This window comes from Aquila chrysaetos, chromosome 1 (assembly GCF_900496995.4).
Source record: "Aquila chrysaetos chrysaetos chromosome 1, bAquChr1.4, whole genome shotgun sequence".
Classification (NCBI taxonomy): Eukaryota; Metazoa; Chordata; class Aves; order Accipitriformes; family Accipitridae; genus Aquila; species Aquila chrysaetos.
In genome coordinates this window covers 74,489,952-74,508,314 of record NC_044004.1, presented here as the reverse complement: position 1 = coordinate 74,508,314, position 18,363 = coordinate 74,489,952, and the positions used below count along the sequence as shown (strand labels likewise).

Sequence of the window (18,363 nt, the reverse complement as noted above, 5' to 3'; positions counted from 1 at the left end):
TCGAGCAACTAGAAACACGTTGCACATGGAAGTAGAAAACCAGTAGTGAAAAGCTGAAAAGGGTTCTTGTGGTTATGCATACTTGACATGCATTCAGTGACCTGTTGTTTTTTATACTGTCCAAAACAGCAGTTGGAGAGACTTAATCTTTCTGGGAGAACCGCAACCTTAAAGTGAGAGGTGTAGGTTGCATCCACTGAAGCACGTAGCATTTTCTGTAGCTCTCAAACCAGTGCCTTTTTCAGAGTTTGCATGCTAGAGGAGGCTTGCACAAGCAGGCAGAGGAATTCCTGCATTGGTTTTTGTCAGCTGGCTACTGATCAGGTCACTCAAGAACTTTGTGTTATGAACACAACCATGGATATCCAAGTAATTTTACTGTGAAAAGCCAAGGCACTTATGGCATTGGATGGCAAATAGGCATCTTGCTTCAGAAATGCTATTCAGTACTTTAGTGCCTAAATTCTTCTGCAGGCCTTTAGCACGGGTAGCCTGAATAACATTTGAGTGAAGTATTCTAGACACTGGAAGAAAATAGAGAAACAAAACTTTCCCACATTCTGACCATCAAATTCTCATGCCATCCACCATTTCAGGTGATGTAGCTGAGTAATTCATCCAGTACAGGGTGTATTTGGTATTGTTATTACTAGTGGACCAGGAATCTGTGTGGCCAGAGACAGAACAAAACAATGTGCTCCTCAGCACTGAAATTTACACTGCTGTTGCTGGAACAGAGGTATAAGAAACACGAGCTCCTGTCTGAGAGGTTGATACCTGTTTACATTGAGTGATATGCAGAAAAAACATAGTATCAACTGTATGTAAAGGTGCTGCACAGGGGGAAATTTGAAGAAATGTGCTAGGTTAGGGAAAATAGCATTCATAACTACCCAGATCCTGTTTATGTGTCTTGGATTGAACACATAGGGCTCTTGTTTTGGTAGATAACAGAAAGAAAAGTGGCTGTTTGCAGTGGTAGATAGCTTTGCCATTCTGCTGCAGTGGTGTCCTGTTTGTAAAGCATTCTGAATGTCTTGTTAAAGCAGTTAGGTTTCAGCTGAGAGGCATCTCACTTGTGGCACGGGCATTTGTCATCCTGTAGCTCTGATGGACAGATAATGTTTTGCTGTTATTTAAAATTTTCATCTACAGTGCAATTGTGTCAATTGATAGGATTTCTTTCTGGAACTGTGGACTCTTAGGATTTTTTCTTTTAGTAAGAATTGATTACTCTTCTAGCTTTTCCTAGAAGGAAATACTCATATTTAAAACATTTCTTACCAGAATGGATATCTCCTCTAAGGAATACTTTGGTACTTCGGTTTTCTGGTTTTGTATTGACTCAGCCCCTGAGGATAACACATGTATTTGGAACTACGGCTTGAGTGGGTTTGTAGGCTCAATTTAAACGTCAAATTTGACTGATGGGGTATGACAATGAAGAGGCTGGCAAAAAAAAAAAATTGTCGGAAAACTACTAAACTTTTTGTAATGATGATTGCCTCAGTCCCTAAAAGAAAAAGAAAACTACCTGCATTACCTAAAAAAAAAAAAAAAAAAAAAAAAAAAAAAAAAAAAAAAGAAAGAAAGAAAAAAACCCCCACACCTGTATTCCATGAATTATGCACAATTTTGCATCTACCCATTACTCTTTCCATTCTGGAAACACATGTTAACAGAGAGCATGGTATTGATTTCTTAACTGTTTGTATAGTCACTGTGCCTAACCGTCCTCTTCCCCCTCCCCACCCCCCAGTCCCTAGCTCACAGAATACATTTGGTCATTCGGTACTCCCTCTTCCTTCTATCCTAGTTCGAGAAATCCTTTATGCATACTAGGGAAGAAAGAAGTGCTTGGTGAGTTAATATCCCTGTTGCTCCTAAGGGAAAGAAGAGTATCACTTTGCAAGGAAGTGGTCTGCAAACACATTTTTAATGGGAGCTCTTTTAGTCCTTGCCTTGCTTGTCCCTCAGTTTGCCTGTGACCTTGAATCAAATCATCTTTTCATTTTCTTGCCAGCCCAAGTCCCCATCTGTCACAGAGCTGCAGAAGAGCTGACATTGGAAGCATGCAAGGCTCCTCCAGATGTCTGAAGAAGGCCTCATCTGCATCTTCTTCCTGATGAAGCAATCCGTACCAGACATGCACAGCAGTAGCTCCCATGTATCCTGTTCTCCCATGTTCTCCAAGGATGTGGTGTGGTAACCTGAGTCTTGGCTCACCAAAGCCGGGTTCGTGTTAGCTTCAGCCAGCTGAGCTCTGCTGATACTCCTGTGCTCCATCTAGGATACATGCCATGTGCCCGTACTCTTGCAGTGCTGCCTTAAGCATTGCCTCATCTAGACCAAGGTTTTTGCAATTACCGGTTCTACCGAGAGATGCTTGCAAAGCAATGGGTATACATATTACAACATGCATATTTAATTCACAGCGAAAGCTGATGAATGTGATGTTTTTGAAACTGAAAGTATGAAGCTTAATGCTTTTGTGTCATCTCTCTTTGCTGAGTTCTTGTTTTAATTTTTGTTACTGGTGCTCTAAACCTTTGCTTTATATTTAATTAAAAAAAACACAGGAGTGACTCCTAATGATTTGATCTAGATTTTTGTCACTCGGGTCTGGGTGATGCTGCTAAAAACAAAATGAGATGCTAGACAGCATAGATTTTAAATTTCTGTTTTGTCTCCTACTACCGTGTACTTTTTGTTGATGGAGGAAAGATAAGAGATGAAAGATCTAAAGGCTTGTATACTAACATTTTAATTTAAAGAGCCTACATACTGAGGATAGTCTGAAACTACACTCTGAGACACAGTTTTGTATGTTTTATGCATTAACACACCATCTGCTTTTCATGGAAGAAAAGGGTACGGGAGGCTTTTCTGTAGCAATCCATCTTTTTAAACAAAACACAACATGCTTTATATTGGCATAGTCCTTTGAGGAAAGACGCAGCATTAATTGCATAAAGCATCTTAGACAATTATTGCTTCAGAATTTTTAGAAGCCTTGGAACCTTATTTGGTGCAAGCTATGAAAAGAATTACTGGAATAAGTGGAACTGCAGAGAGACCCATTCTTAAGTTCAACCAATTTTTTCCTTTGTACCCGTTCCACAGAATATGGAAGAGTGGGGGTTTTTACTGCTGAAAAAAAAACCGTTCTAGAAAGTTTTGGGGAGAAAATTAAAGTAAGGTAAATGTGCCAGGGGCTCTTGAAATGACCATAAATAAAGTAACCCTATTCAGTGTACAGATCTGGTTCCTTGAAAGTATTCTACCTGTAAGCTTTGCGATGCTGAACTCCCAAAAGATTTTCTAAAAAGCCACGCCCAAGTGAGGAGGTTGTAGGAATATGTATGACCCCACGTGCCAGGTTGGAGGAGCAGAGGAAGTGTAACATCATTATTTTTGCATACCGGAATTGGGAACTTCCCAATTCCCATGTCCCTATATGTGAATAATACTGTATACACAACATTAAGTATTTTATTAGCAGCAAAATCTCAGTTGTAGCTTACGTATAATAGTTTCCTGAAAGTTTTGATTTTGGTTTACAGTTTGTTGTAGCTTGCATGAAGCGATCATTGTTCTGGCTTCCAAAGGTAACAGGGACAGTAACAGACTATCATAGTAGGGGAACCACAGGTGACCACATTTATCATGTTCTCATGTATGGAGATGAGAAAAAATGTAGAAATAAACTGTTGTGAAAAGGAGACATGAGGAGATTATGTATCAAAAAAGGGAATGATCAATAAAGGCTTTTGCTAGGATGTTGTGACAACTGGCTAAATGTTGTGAAATGTGGGCAGACAAAGAAGAACGCATTAGGGATTCATTGGTAATTGGAACTGTTGATAAGGAACTGTCATTAAGGTCCAGAGTACAATCTGATAGCAGAGGAAGCTATTCATATAGCTCATCACACTAAGTTCATTAGCAAACAAAATACTGATCCAGGGAACTGCTAAGAGTGTGGATGTGTTTGCTCACAGTCAAAAAAAAAAAAAAAAAAAAAAAAAAAGCGTTGCATGAAGATAGTGGAGGTCACAGCGCAGTGTGTGTAGCATAAAAACCAAATGTGCTTTTATTCACGCAGCAGAAGGGGGAAAAAGTCCAGCATTACAACAGGACATGCAGCAATCAGGTTGTTTGTCAGTCAAAATACAGGGAAAAAAGAGCACTTTAAAATGTTAAATTATATATGAAGATTTGTATGAGACTACAGCAGCATGCCAGGCTACAAAATGCCAAGATTAAAATCATGATGCTGTAACCTCAATTTGAGTCCAGTGGAGCTATGATAGTTTACACAGTCTGTAGTCTGACATTTTACATGGTGGTCTGAAACCTACCCCAGAATTTCAAAACACCTTTATAGGAACACACATTTACCACTTATTCTCATGTCCCATATAAAAGCATACCTTTCATAGAGCTGTAAAACTCAATGTTAACTGAAGATTTGCCACTTCCCCAGCCCCGCCCCGCCCCCCCCCCCCCCCCCCCCCCCCCGCCTCTTCTGCATCACCTCTGCACTATAAATATTTCAGAGGGTAGTGACCGGGAGAATGCAAGAATAGGAATAATTAACAGTGTTCTTATAGGAGAAGACAAAAGAGAAGCACAGAACGTATTCTAAAAGATCAATTTCTGTTAAAAATCAAGGAAATAATATAGTACATTGTTAGGTAAACAAAAATAAAATGAAATAGTCATGATTCTTTGCTAGCAAGAAGTTTATCCACAAATTTCGGGATTACAGTCATCAAAGCATATAGCCCGCAGTTTCATCAAATCTTTGTGCAGTTATTTCAGATCATGAGAATGGTGACTGTGTCCACATAGATTTCTACCAAAATAAGTAACTGTGATCGAGCTAATAAAAAATCTCCTCTTATTTAATGTTTGTTGGCAATTAAGTCCATAAGTTCCAGAAAGATTCTGAAGCTTTATGCTACCAAATACAGGATTTCAGGTTTTAGTTTGCATTCTCATGAACAGATTTTTTTAACCTAATCATTACTGGGTTAAAACATTATTTATACCAGCATGTGCAATCTAAATACCAAACACACAAATGCGTTTGTATATATTGAATGTATAGCATGAAACTGTGCATTTAATTACTTTGTTTTGCTTCCAAGCAATGAGTCAAGAAAGAAGCATGGTGTTGAAAATGAACTTTGCACAAAGATGTGATTTTTTGAAGAACATCATCCTAATCTGAGGTACTTAAATCCTTTGATCTGGTAAAATGCCTGTAAGCAGTAAGTCACGTGATCAAAACGTAAAGTTCAGTTAAGCACCTCTTTCACATCAGTACCTTTGATGAGACTTGAGATTCCCCTGGTAATGTGAACTATCATGTCCACACTATGCCTTCCAAGCATACTTGCAGAAAAGAGCTGGATTAGGCTGTGAAGCCCTGCTTCTCCACCCCCTTGCATGCCCGTCAGTAGTCGGCCTGCAGTGAAGAGCCTGGAAGCCTTCCTGGCTCATGGATCTCTGCCCTTGCACTGTTTGTGTCCTGGCCTCACGTTGGCTGACCACCTGTTCTCCCACTCCCATAGACAGTAATTCATTGAAAAGGAAAGAGGTCCTGGTGTGAATGACTGGGAGGTTGGCTTCAGGGTGGGCCATGGCACGCAGCTGCCTTGCTATCTAGATGGAGGTGGTGGGCATGCAGAGAGACAACCACAGGAGGGGGTGTACCAGAGCTCTGTTGTTCTCATCCAAACCTGCGCATCTGATACCAAAGACCCTATGATGTGATGGAAGCACATTTGGGTTCCTAACAGGTCCCCAATTGCAATGAGGTACAGAAACCCAAAATTCATAATGGTTTTCTTCTTGGCTTTGGCTGAACAGGAGTGAAGGCTACCTTACTATTTGTTTACATAGATATTTCTGAATCATGTAATATTTGTGTGTGTTAACTCTGGGAGGGCAGAGTTTAGTCATTGTTAATTCTGTTTAGTTTCTCTAAGTTACCTATAGTCATGTCTTAGGTCAGACGGCTGCATATTAGATGGCTGGTCCAATCAGCGGCGGTGGGATTCTTATTATTAAACATTAAATTGTCAGAATAAGCTACATAGGCGTTCAGACTACACAGGTACAAAGAATAAGATGTAATCCAATTTCTTGTGTTTAAGTACTAACCTTATTTGTGTGACATGGTTGAAATCACATGCAATACTATATTGATGACAATCTCTTAAATGATATTTTGTATAGGGTTTTGTGCCTTTAAGTGGATGGTAAGGGATTTAGTAACTACAGCTTTCTTAGAGGCCAGGTTGCTATTTTTTATTTATTTATTCAGTTATTTAGGTTTAAGAACTCGACACCAAAAAGTACCCTTCTAGTGCTCTGAGGCCCCGTGACAGATACTTGAAACAGAATAAAGGTGAGTTACACAATTAATCACTGTTACATCAGGAGCACCAGATATTTAGGAGTTTCATTGTTTGACTTTGAAAGTTTCTTAATAAAAAGATATCTGTTTGGACAAAATTTTTTGTTACTGGTCATTGGCCTTATTCACCTTCTTACTGTTTACACTTAAATTGCTATTTTGAAGTGAAGAAAACAACATTTAAAGCATGGAAACTACTGCCATTGTTCTCCATTATGCTGTGGATGGTACCCAGCGTGTAAAAGTTATAAAGGGAATAATTATACAATTTGTATTCTTTCTGGGTCCAAATTAGCAGGTGCTTTGAGGTAAAACATGGATGAATTTCCCATAACCAGACTGATGTCGCAAACAAGATAGCTAAAAAGTGCCTGCGGTTATCTTCAAATGAAGTTATATTAGAATTGTGTCCAATATTGTTTATTACAAGGTGAAGACACTCAGAGCAAATAGAAAGCAATGGGTTTTTTCATTCTCCATAGCCTTTGTTCAAGCTTTGCTTTGTAATGGTATTTATACTTATGTTTTGTTTTATAAAAATTAACTTTTGAGAGTGATATTTTAAACTGCTTATAGCCTTTTATTTCCTAACAGACTTAGTCCACATATTAAAAATGCAGGGACTATGCGTGGTTTTCGCTCTGAGTACATGGCAGCAGCCAGGTGCATCAAGACTACTGCAATGTTTGTTGCTACCAGCAAACGACCTTGTGACCAGAGCCAGCATGCCCTCACACCGCCTCCCCTTATACATAGTCCACTCTGTTTTCCCCTGCGTTTTTCCCTTGGATGATGCTATGGCTATTCTCACTTCCCAGTGCAGCAATTTGAGAAGGCCAGGTCTGATTTACATTTTCATCCTAACAGTTGTCTACAAGGAAGAATAATATCCCACAGGTCCCTACTTTCTTTTCATGGTCCCTATGGTCAAACTGTATTGCACATCATTCGTGTCATATAGGCTGTATCTTTAATTACCTGCTTGACTGTACTTTACAAGTTCCCAAGATCCAGGTCAACCACTCATACTGTGCGCTCAGTTTCCTTTCGATAATGGGAATGAGGCTGTCTGTTCTGTTAGGGTCTTTTTTTCCTAGTTCTATGTAGGTACAGATTTTAGAGCGCGGCTTATACGCCCACCCTTAGTTTGGATATGTAATTGTTCGTGTATATAACAATAGGGACATTCCTGTAATAATGTAGGTATGGGAGTAAAGCTTATGTCTGAGTTCTTCCATATTACTTTGCTACTTGGGCATAGACTACTGTTTATGTGCAAACAGAATCAATCATGTTGTTATGAGTGTATCATTATCCAGCCAAATAGTTGGTTTACAAAACACAGAGATTAGTGAATTACTTTGACCACTGTTTATCTATAACTATTTGTAATTTTAAAATTTTAGAAATTTAATGCTTTTAGAAACTTTACTGTACAAACTATGTTTTTTACATGGTGAAATGACATGGATGATTTTTCCATGTGGGTGTATTATTTTCCATAACAGATTTATTGGTTGTTTCAAAATACTTTACATTATCTCTTTCATTTTACTTAGTTACAGAAGTTCAAAACACACTTGGGACAAAGTCTGATGGTTTAGTTTCACACAGCTGCTCCAAATGAGTGAATTAGATGCTCACTAAGGACAATATTAAAGTAAACTGAACATGAAATATATTGAGAAAGTCAACATTTTTCTACTGGAAATTAACAGACACATTAATTAAAATCAGGTTAGATATGAGTGTGTTATACATACTGTGGTCTCTATGCAAAATTATTTTTAAAAAGTACTTGGAGGTATTTAGTATGTCTACATTATTCTAGTCAAAGGCAAAATAATTTAGATAGCTCTTCCTCAACAATTTCAAGAACATGAGAGCATAGGAGCTTCTCTCTGAAAGTGATAATACCTGTTTGCAAATAGAGTAACACTGACATGCCACATGATGTGAAATAGTGAGCGACTCTCCCCATTTGGGTGCTTATATGAGAAATGCTAACCATCTTCAAGCTGGCCACACTATTCGATCTTACTGGTAAAAGTGGCTTAGCATCATAAAGGATGGGGGAATAGAGTAAAAACTATTTTAGTAGCTCCTGAACTATTTCTGTGTGAGTTAACCTGGGACCAGAGGCAGTTCTTCACAGTTTCTGATAGCATCTGCTGCTTTTCTTCATTTTGCTACTGACAGTGCAGCACAGTACTTTGGTTTACTGAATTTTTTTTTTTCTTTGGCTTTCTAAATTTTTCTGTCTTTGAATAAAAATATAGCCATTTTTTAAATATATCTGATTAGGCAGTATTTGTCATACAGCATTTACCAAAACACCATCAACTCTTCTTTGTACAGCTGTCCGCCTCATTCATTCAAATTTGCATTTGTCTAGTAGCAATGGGAGATAGTCTGTGCTCCTTCTGCAAACTTTTGATAAATCTTTTTAACAATCTAGAAAACTCAACATCAATGTTTTCTCCAGTTTTTATAGAGCCTTTTTCTTCTTATAAAATGATAAAAAAGAAATTTAACTTGTCTTAAGTCATATGCAGTCCCATGACCAATCTGCAATCTCAGTACTGCCTAGCATTCTTGCTTTCTGTGTATCTTGACTGTTCGTTTCATGGCTTAATGTAAGTTTGAGGAGGGTGAGGAAAAGAGGGAGAATGAGGAGGAAAATAATTGCTTGTATAAAGAAGCCTTGGTATATTGAAAAGAAAAATGTCATCTTGTTTTGTGGAATTCTATATGATTCTTGTGTTGAGTTATACAGCACTTAAATGGGTATTAGGTAAAAGCATAACCCAAATAAAAAAATAGAAACATATCATTTCATTGTTTGATTCACTGATTTCCACATTTTTCAGAAATAACAATGGTATCAGTAAAATCACGTCATAAATATGCTAAAAACATTAAACATCTTTAAGTACCAATGGACAAAGGAAGACAGAGAGGAAAACTCATGAAGGTGGAAAATATAAAAGAATAAATCTCATGCTTCAAGGGAAGAAAATGAAGCCCAAAATTAGAACGATTTTTTTGTAATGACGTCTGTTCTTTTCCCTTGCTGCTGCTTAGCCACAAAGTAAGTGTGCTGACAATGAAATTAACTCTGACATACCCACCTCGTATCATCTAAATACAGGTTGACATGAAATAGCCAATGGAATCAATTGAATCAATAGTCTGTGCATTTAAAATTCATTTAGAAAAGCACTGAAGAAAACTGAGAAACTGAATTATGAAAAGGAGTAGCAGCATTGAAGAGTAAGGCCTATTTCTGACTGAAGTCCGAAAAGTCTTCATTATGTGTTTCATGTGCTTGTTTTGCAGATGTTTGTTTATATTTACGTTCACTATGAAGAAAAACTCCCTTTTAATTCCGACTTATATAGCACTTTCAAGGCAGAGAATTTGTATTAAAAGAAGTTGGAGGTCATGATGAGATGCTGCAGTGTTTGGCAGCAGCATAAATCACAAATAGATGTAAGATACCCATTCCTTCTCCTCTCCTAGCCTGTGATAGTCTTGTAAGCTATTTTGTCATCTCATCTCATTCTGCTGTTCACAAGCATGTTGTGTGAAGCAGCCATGCCAAAATGAAAGGAGAAATGCAGGTTGTAAAATGTGTACATAACATTATGGTATTTTTCCTAGCTAGTTCATCTAGCAGCAGAAAAACACCCTTCAACTGTCTAGTCAAAAAGGAACAGGTATAAAGAAACATTGGGTCAGAATTCAGTGTCACATAATAGCCAAAGTTACATTTCACTACTTAAAAATAATTTTTCTTTTTTTTTTTTTTCTAGTCAAAGATTCGAGAATGTCTTCACACTTTCATGTATTGTGGTGAATACATGCTTTCTAAATTTTCATTACTTCAACTGTTCACACATTCTGTAAAGTTTCTGTTTAATCTTACTCTTTTCCTCACCTCATTTGATCCATTTTTGTAAAGTTACTTTCTTTTAGATAAGATCTGTTTCAATGCAGAGGAAAACTACTGCTAAAGATTGACTAAAAATCATAATTCTTACTACGCTTACTATGTTTTCCTGTATTTCAGCAGTAAGTCTGTTCATAGCCTTTCAAAAAAACTGATGTCTTTTGAAAAACTATACATATTTTAGGAAAGTGGAAATGAACAGAAGTCCTTCTCATTAATTCCTTTTTAAAGTCTGATCTCCTTGTTAATTTTTGTGTACAGTCTAGCTGAAAATATCCTTCCTTTTTGACTGTAAAACAAAGGACATTTGCATAGTTGTCTACAGTGTTTAATAATTCTTGCCTTCCCTGTGAAATTAAGCTGATCTGATTTCAGTTGAAGAAGAGATTGAGTGTTTTGTTATTCTGAGTGACGGGACTCTTGTTCCTTGCAGAGGGCCAGGCAGAGTGGTCAAAGAAGGAAGCAAGCTCAAACCTGCACTCCTCACCACTGTTAATGTCACTGCTCTGAGTGGATAGTTTTTTTTCTCTTTTATTCAGTTCACCTTGTTTCCTTTTAGAGTTTTTGTGTGTGTATTGTCCAAAACAAAACAAGATCTACATTAAGGTTGAGTTAAATGAATAGGAAGCCTTACCATTTTATTTTCTGGTGAAAAACAAGCTAAACACCCCAAACATCAAGTAATACTCATGGTTTGTTTTTTCACATATGCTAAAGAAACATTTAATAGTAACAGAAGATCCAAAGACAATGGCAACAAGCACTTTTTTTCCTGAAGGCTGTGACACAGATGATGTCTGTTACTATTAAGATCTAGCTGTAACCCATCCATCTGTTAATCTTCTTGTGTGTGCCATAGCAGGTTATTTGTAACTGAAGGCTGAGTCAAAAAAAAGACTTTACTTCTTTATAATAACCTTCCATGAACACAGGATAGTCTATTTATTATTATCTTTGATTTTTGAAAATGAGAGGTGTTGTGCATTTATGTGACCTTTCATTCAGAGAAACAGTCTTGTACTTTCAGTGGCTTTTTGCACTTACTGGGTCCTAAGAGAATTTAGTCAAAATGAAGCAGTGTGCTTAATGTCTGTAAGATGCATCCTTTAAAATTCATTTTAGTAACTTTAAATTAAATGCATCGCAGGCATCTGAAAAAAACAAGTCATGAGAAACAAGCCACAATCTTTCAACATATTTTGCATCCCATTCAGGCAGATGTTTGGCCTCAAGACATGTAAAGTGGATGGATTTGATTCTCTCTTGATCTCCTTGCAACTTGAACTGGGGAGATGAGAGAAGCTCAGCAGGAAGTTAGCTAAATAAAGGAACTAGATAAGCAGAAGCGAAATGCTGGAGAATATTGTAATAAGTAAATCTAAGACTAAATGTATATTTTCGCCAATAGTATAAATTCTACTAAAACATGGACATTGTAATAGCTTGTCTCTAAAAGGATGTGATAACCCTATCAGGATATAATAAGAATACTTCTAATGATGGATGTGATTTTCTTTCATTTGTTTACAAAGCTAAAACTAGAGTCTAGTCTTAGACTAGTCTGAAGAAGACCAAAAGTCATTTCTTCCATGTTGTAGTGTACTGGGTATGTTATTTGATTGCAATATATATTTTATTATCTTAACGAAGAGCAACTGTATTAAATGGTCAGTTGAACCTGACAGCCGGTTTGCAGACCCAGGGCAAAATCTGAAGCATCTTGATTCCCCCAACTCGATTGTTGCAATGCCTTAAAGTTGCACTGTCTACATTAGGCACCCACTGTGCCAGTAAAGATAGTGAAGATGGTTAAGTACCTCAGAAAAATAATCCAAAAATCCTGCAAGAGATGTGGAGCAAATCAGTTAGGAAAAGCAGGTGCAAGCACATGCCTGATTTCTGGCCTCTATGTAAACCTGAGACATGTGCCCCACAGCCAGTCGTTAACTATCTCCACTGGTCTGAAAGCAGAAAACAAGGGCTGTGCACACACTGCACACTGTAGCAGTGGCTAACTAAGCTTGGCTCATCCTTACTAAAATATAAAATACAGCCACAGGAAAAAAAGACCTGTTCATTTTAAGTATAATCACAAAATGTTTCAATCATCAACTCAAAACACAGGAGAGTTGAATTAGTTTCTCTCTGTTGGGGGTAAGGACCAAGATTTTTTCCTCCTTCTTCCAACTTTCAAATTATCAAATAGAAAGGATCAAAATAACAGTCTTTTTTTTCCTCATATATTTATGTTTAACAACTATTTGTCATTTTAAATTATCAAAATATTTTTAATACCACTTTTTGGGTAAATGTTATTTACATAATAGCAGCAACAGAGAAACCTGGAAGACAAATTAAAAGCACTATACAAGGTGAGAAGAGAATTGCATTTTTTTGGTGCAACAGCCAAGAATGGCACTCAGACCATGAAAGTTGCCAGCAGAGCCCATCTGTTAAGCAACAGAGTAAATCAGATGCTGCAAGTTTCCAGTGATCTCAGGAATGGAAAACACCAAGAAGAGACGAATAAAGGCAGGAAGGTCATTTTCACCTCAAAGGTCTAACAGAGCTGTTTCTCTCTATAACCTGCTCTTAAGTTGGTCCTTTCCCGCACAGCACTGCGATTGATCAGTCCACTTAAAATGGACCCAGCCTTTGTGTCCCTGGCTGTGTCTGGTCAGATTTCTGAAACTCCAAGGGCAATATACTCTAGGGTGCATACATGCTACTCTTCGTTGGAGCATTGTTCTTGAAAGATTTCAGTGTCTGGGGTTTTCTGAATGCTTCTTGTTCATACACACAGACGCTACCTTGGGATCCTGAGGAGCTAGATACTTCAGGTCTTTAGTTCGCTTATTTGGACAGAAATTTAATAAAGAGTAGAAATTCTGTCTTGAGCACAGATACATTACTTCACACGCGTGTGAGAGATCTCTGAAGGCGCAAGTCCTGAGGAAACATTTTTTCCAATGATCCCATTTCTCTTATTAATCCAGGCTCTATCACTTTCAGATCCTGCGTATACAATGGGCGTTTATGTGAGTGATGATTGAAGATTCAAGCTCTTGTCTGGCTTTTCTGTCTCTGTCAGGTATGTGGTCTGTATTATTCAGTTGCTTTAACAGGGTGAGACCTCTGTAAAATACTCATGTTCCATGGAACTAGGTCATTAGTTGAGGGATAATTAAAACCAGTGATTTAAACTGGTCTCAATAGCTTCTCAGTGGCAGGCATTCAGCAAGGAATCTTGCACATTCCCCAGATTTGACCATTGCCAGTCCTGGAAAATCTGACTGCAGCTTGGCCTGCAGGACAGTTTTCTACTCACAGGGAAGAAAGATTGATGTCATACACAGGTATATCTTATTCTGTCACACCGGTTTTTTTCTACAAATGTAGAAATGCAGCAGCTGATGTGCATAGGACTTTATTTTAGGATAGGGCATATGTAGAAAGTGTTGTGCAAGAGATACCCTACTGTATCCTACAGGGCTGCATTTCTTCTAGTACTTCTTTTTAACTTTGATGTGACTCAAACCATTTTGGTACATTTTGAGACAATATCCCATGTTCTTTCTAATGTAAAACTACACACTGGAGTCTGTAATCAGGCCCATGATGGCAGGCTTTTGAGGAGTTCTACAGAGCTTCACTTGTAAGACTGCTGATTGCTATCTAGTTGTTTTATTCTGACACCACTTATCCACAACACACACATCCAGTGTCAAAAGCATACAAGATTTTGCATTGTCAAGACTTTACTGTTGGACTTTGTAAGCTTTTCCTGGCATGCACTTTAGGCTGTTAATTGTCATGAACAGTTGTAGTCCAAAATAGCCTTTTTACTAACATAAAAAAAATAGAAAAATCAGCCCTGCTTGATCTAGTCACAGAAAAGAACCAAGCAGAAGATTTCAGTGCAGAAAAGAGAGTGAACTGAAACTAATAAATGTATAATTCCCCCAATGCAGTGCATATCTGAGCTTCAAGAAATCTTGGAGTTACATTTAGAATTAGATTCCTTATCTTAATACCTACCAAATTTCAAAAGCTATATTACTGCCTTTTGTATGAAAAATACTAGCAAGGAAAAAATATGATGCATATGTAGTCTCCCCAATGGAGAAAAAAGTAATAATACAGTAGAGCCCTTTTCTATTGAATTGTCTGACACAGTAAATGTTTCTAAGCCCCTGGATACCTTTATTTAACTTTTTTCTGTCTTTCAACAGAAAAAAAGAAATTCCTATTGCATATTGTGAACAATAATTTTACAAATCCTATTCTAAAGGACATATCATTCTATGCATTCATAACCTTCTAATTCTCTTTGCAAAAGACCGTAATTCACAACTGCATCAAGCAAAACATAAGTAAAAATGTGTGTGTGTGTTTATATATGTTATCTGTACAATGAAGCATGCATCTTTCTTTAGTTTTCACTGCAAATGTATAGAAATTTTTTCTTCTATTGCATGCCTTTCTCTCTCTATCATAAGCTATGCTGACATGTAGTTGTCCTGGACCAGACTCTCAGAAAATGGTGACCAGAAAAAAGTGGTGCAGCTGGAATGTGGAAATATCTGTAAATTACTCCAGTTTTACTAATCCATAGTTGAGGAAAGCTATTCTGCAGAGAAATTTAGAATGAAACTGATTTGACTAACTGTCATTTTATTCAGATCTTGAAAATATGACCAGCTTTTTACAGAAATAACAAAACTGTTGATTCATTCAGTCGATTAAATTGAATTATTAGAATGAGTTATTTTCTGCGAATACTTTGTGAAACCCAACTGTCTAATTTCAGCCTAGCTGAGGGGACCACAGCCGTCAAAGCTCAGTTCTGCATCTCTCTGGCACATTTATTTTTATCTATGTTGAGAGCCCACAGCACAGAGTAGAGTGTGGTTATCGAATGTCTGGCAGAATACTGACTGTCTTTACCTTTCTTTTGCTTTTTGTATAAAAAGTGGAAGCCTTATTTAGCTCACAAAATGTGTATTGGTCCCACAATGCTTGTGTATCTTGAGCATACTGGCATCAAATACTGAAGTAATATTGAGGGACTGTCATGATGCCACACTGCCAGTTTCTGCCTTAAGGGCAGCTTGTTTTGTGAGGCTTTTATAATTCAGTAAATGCACAAGATAAACATACAGTATCAAGTATAATTTGAAATCAGATTTTGCAGAGAGAGTAGAAATTCAGTTACTAGCCACACTCGTCATAGTTAACCACTCTGGAAGTTTACAGTTCAGTGCACCTACCGTTTACCTCTCTGCCTGTGAAGTGTAATTTTCAGCTGTTTTTTAGGAGTGTGTACACAGTATGCATTTAGAAAATTGCTAATGGAATGAGGTTCAAGCTTATACAGTTTAACATTAAGCTTATTATTAAGATGTTTGTAAGAAATTTAGAAATTGACTCAACCTAGATGATCTGGAGCAAATGATCTGCTTGTATGTGTGTGGCAGTAATAAAAGTTAGAAATTGTATAAGTTTATGCAAAAAAAGGCTTGAGTAAATGAAAGGTGAAATTAAAAGAGAACTGTTCAGACTGTATCCACTGTATTGAAGTGTATAAGGCTGGATTAGCAGTGTTCGTTACCAGTCTCTGGTCATATTATTTGACATTTTTCTAGAAAATGCTTTTTAAGAGTCTTAAATCATTTAAGTAATCATTTAATGATGAGATACTGAAGGATATTGTAGAAAAAAGATAAATATTTAAAATCTTTTCAGTAAGCAAATGTATTTCTAAATTATTCATAGAGCTGAAAAAGTTTCTGTTAAACAATAAACTAATTTTAATTAAAATATACTACAGTAAAATGGGAAAGGCCATATGCATATAGCTGCATTTAAAATATGAATAAAAATGTATATACTTTAAAATGAACCTAGAAAAGGCAAATATTCACTCAAATAATATATTTAGATGAATAAAAATGAACATCTGTGGAGATTTTTTAAGCAGTCTTCCTTTCATAGATAATTGTTGGGCATTAGCTGAACAATCAGTAGAAACAGGAGAAAAAAGTGAACAGTGTGGCTCCATTGAAAGTGCAACTTTCCTATCTCTTTTCTAGGTACATGCATTTTGTTCCTCTATTCCAATTTCCAGCTCAAGGAGACACCGATGGCTTCTGCAGCAGAAACTTCTCCTGGAGTGAAAGGTATAGCTCTCATATCTATCTATCTGGAAAATTCAAATAAAATTTCCTGATCAGCTGTCACTCTGCATCTCTCATTCCTAAAAGTCAAGAATTCTTTGAGAAGACAGAGCACAGTGTGTATGGTTTTGGGGGGAAATACTTTGTGAACACTGTGGTACCAAAATGAGGTGGTTAAGTACAGCTGTGTGTAATGCTGTATTGTAAATAAACTTAGAATTGTCTGAAGTATCTAAGGCATGCATGTAGCTGCGTTTACAAGTTCTACCTCTTGCTAAGGAATCTCCAAAGAGAATCCGTTTGAATGCTGCTAGTTCTATGCCACTGTTTTTTTATTAGAAGTGGTTGCAAACAGGATCTGTGTGCATTCTCAGCCTTACCCCTCTGAACAGCACCCGTGTCAGTACCGCTCTGTCTCACGAGTTTAGACTGAACCGCAGAACTGGAGTGACCAGCATGATGTGCTGCCTGCCTTGGCTTGGGTTCATGCTTGTGAACATGACACCAATAACAGCAGTCCCGTCAATGTGTCTGCCCTTAGTGGCTTCTGAGAAACCTTCAAGATCTTAGGGATTTGCTTATTTTCACAGCTGATTTCCACATCTTGTTGGGCTGCAAAAAATTCCTTTCCCTTGAGCAAGACTTATGTAGAGTGATGGCTTCACCACCTAATAATTTTTGCATGCATAAGAATGAATCTTGAAGAAAAGACTGCAAGGCAATGCATATGACTCATAACCATCACACCTTTAAACATAAATATCCATGGAAAAAAAGCTAATCATTAAATCCCCAAAATACTTTCTTACTTGGCAATACACCTAGCAAATATATGTGCCTATAGTTGATTATCTGTCTGTGGCTTTTATTTCACTATTAAAATTAAAAGCAGGATAGCTTTCGGTAGTAGTGAAGATTTTATAATACACTTAACTTTACATCAGCACACTTATATATTCTGAATCACATCATCATGCTCCCTCAGTCCAAGCAGTTCTACTTAAGGGCATAAAGATGATCAGCTTGTGTCTTCCTAGTGCATAAGATTGATCAAAGTAAACCGTTAATCAAATAGATATGAAAATTAGAAATAATAATATGAGGTGTTAGATAACACAATCTGCATGCAAGAGCAGCTTGATCTCTCAGGAAATTAAAATAATTTAACAAAAAGGCCATATTTAACAGACTGCATGATGGAATTAAGAATGAAAATCTAGCCTATTAATCATGCAAGAAATTGCAATTAAATTATATTTGTTAATTTCATAGTGAAAAGTTTTTAAATTAAATCATTAACCATTTGCTTGAATCTTTACTTCTATGCAATTATAATTCAGATGTGAGTTAAATGCAGTTTTTAGGGGTTAAAAAACATTTTCTATACAATTTATTTCATTTCCTATAAAATACCTGCTTTGGAAAAAAAAAAAGAGGCACAGTTCTCAAATTATGTCTCTCAAATTTGTCTCTTCCAATATTTTTCTCTTCGTTCTTTTAGTTCTTTGTATCTCATCTACCCCAAGCAGCATGGTAGTTTTGTCTTATTCAATATGTTTTTGTTTCAAATACAGAGAAACTAAACTTTGTCCAGACTTTGATTCTTTTGTGATGAAAGTATTTGAATTGTCTATGTGTATTTGGAAACAGGATTTTTAACATAAAAATGGAAGACAATGAAGGGTATTGTATTTGTAAAGGCAAGTGGTTCTCTGGAACTAGTCGCTAGCTCCTCTGCGTTTTTTAAGACATCAACGTTACTTTTAAACTTTACACTACAACCTGAATATTGCAAATGTAAACTGGAA

At 36.9% G+C, this 18,363-nt stretch overlaps 1 long non-coding RNA gene across 1 annotated transcript; it reads left to right on the top strand.

The window, feature by feature from the left end:
* The first annotated feature begins 2,128 nt into the window (after positions 1 to 2,128).
* Positions 2,129 to 16,522, top strand: LOC121233548. The gene is made up of 5 exons (XR_005933233.1): positions 2,129 to 2,235; positions 5,154 to 5,237; positions 6,343 to 6,418; positions 13,392 to 13,470; positions 16,472 to 16,522. It is a non-coding gene; the product is annotated as an uncharacterized LOC121233548 (long non-coding RNA).
* Positions 16,523 to 18,363: the final 1,841 nt, after the last annotated feature.